This window comes from Dipodomys spectabilis, unplaced genomic scaffold, assembly GCF_019054845.1.
Source record: "Dipodomys spectabilis isolate Male_0828 unplaced genomic scaffold, ASM1905484v1 ptg000022l, whole genome shotgun sequence".
In the NCBI taxonomy this organism is placed as follows: domain Eukaryota; kingdom Metazoa; phylum Chordata; class Mammalia; order Rodentia; family Heteromyidae; genus Dipodomys; species Dipodomys spectabilis.
In genome coordinates, this window is record NW_024870699.1 from 1,043,523 (window position 1) to 1,045,323 (window position 1,801).

General features: G+C 32.7%; 1 non-coding gene across 1 annotated transcript; it reads left to right on the plus strand.

Annotated features, from left to right (window-relative positions):
- The first annotated feature begins 1,218 nt into the window (after positions 1-1,218).
- Positions 1,219-1,320, plus strand: LOC122104119. The gene has a single exon (XR_006146882.1). It is a non-coding gene; the product is annotated as a U6 spliceosomal RNA (small nuclear RNA).
- The last annotated feature ends 481 nt before the right edge of the window (positions 1,321-1,801 follow it).

The following is a 1,801-nucleotide window of genomic DNA, read 5'->3' on the forward strand; positions in this document are numbered from 1 at the left end:
ATTCCTCAGCACCACATAAGCAGAAAAAGATGGAAGAGATGCTGTGACTCAAGTAGTAGCAATAGCCTTGAGCTGAAGTGCTGAGAGACAGCACCCGGACCCAGAGTTCAAGCCCCACAACCTACAAAAATAAAACAAAAACAAAACAAAATACAATTTCTCACTTTTGTGTGCTCAACATTGTAACACTAGTGCTTCTGTCTAGGGCTTAGATTTTAGGTGTGGACATTTATCAACACTCCTGATTCAGATTCTAATTGATAAAATTTTTAATCAATGTTTTGTTATTAATTTTGCTCTTTATAAATTCACATATACCTATAAAAAACAGTGTGGCCATCCCAATAACATTCTCAAAGTATTTCCTAATGATGACTTACAAAAAGTTGTATTATATTATAACAAGGAAAGCAATGCTACAAATAAGGAAAACCAATACATAAATATTAATGATTAATAAAATAAAAAACAAAACATTTACCTCTATTTCTAGTATTTGAAATGTACTACATATTCAATTTATTATTTTCTCATATTGCTGTACATTTAAAACTGCCTAAGTCTATGATGTTCAACAAGAATTTTATAGACTATGTTTAGCCTTTAAAGTTACCCACTAAGATTATTATTTATGGTTCATCTCATCATTTGTATATGGCTTATACCATCATTTATTCCTCGCTAACATATAAAGTAAGGAATCCCTTAAATTTTAACAGAAACTGTGAAGTTAATGTCTTAAATCTTCACTCTGCTTCTTTACACAAACACTTTTCAATTTCTCATTAGTAAAGTTTCTATAAACTCTGAAATGTACATACTTAGTAGTATATGACTGCTACCATGAATCTTAAATGCTTTATGGAAAAGTTTTACAGCGTGCTAAATAGTCTTAATTTTGGCATATATGAGCAAATCCCCAAAATTGAACATATTTAAAACATTAAAACTTTTAACAAACCTTAACACTTTCTATAGTGTTCATTATGGCAGGTTCCTTGTACAGAATAATTGAATTCCTCCTCCTACACATCCGTTGAACAACAAATATATGGAATTATTTTGTTTTGGACATATCAATCTTGACTTTATTCTTAAATGTGTTCTTATGTAAGAAATACATGATTCTAAAATTTCACAACAATTCTTTTGAATTTAATTTTTGTGGAATTGTCTAGTTTAAAAAAATCAATTACACTTTATATATAAAATTGTTCTGTGCTCAATTCAGTAGCACATACACTAACATTGGAACAATAAAGAGAAGAATATCCCCTGACTGAGGATGACACTCAACTTCGTGAAGCATTCCAGATTTTTAAAAGAACAGCTGCTGGATAGGATGTGGACAGAAGGGAACCTTAATGCCTTGTTGTTAGGAGTTTAAACTTGTTCGAAGACTTTGGAAAGTAGTATGGAGGTTCCTCAAAAGACTACATAGAGCGCCCCTAACACCCAGCAATCCCATTTTGGGCATTCCCCCAAATGATCACAAAAAAGACCATACTAAAACTATCAGCAAAACTATGTTCATTGAAGCATTATTTACCAAAGCTAAGATATACAACCAAACCCGATGTCCCACAGTAAACGAATGGATCAAGAAAATGTGTGTGTGTGTATGTGTGTGTGTGTGTGTGTGTGTGTGTGTGTGTGTGTGTGTGTGTGTGTGTGTGTACTGGAATTCTATGCCTCCATCAGAAAGAATGACATCACCCAGTTTGTTAAGAAATGGAAAGACTTGGAAAAAATTATATTAAGTAAATTAAGCCAGGCCCAAAGAAGTGAAGTAAGCCAGGCC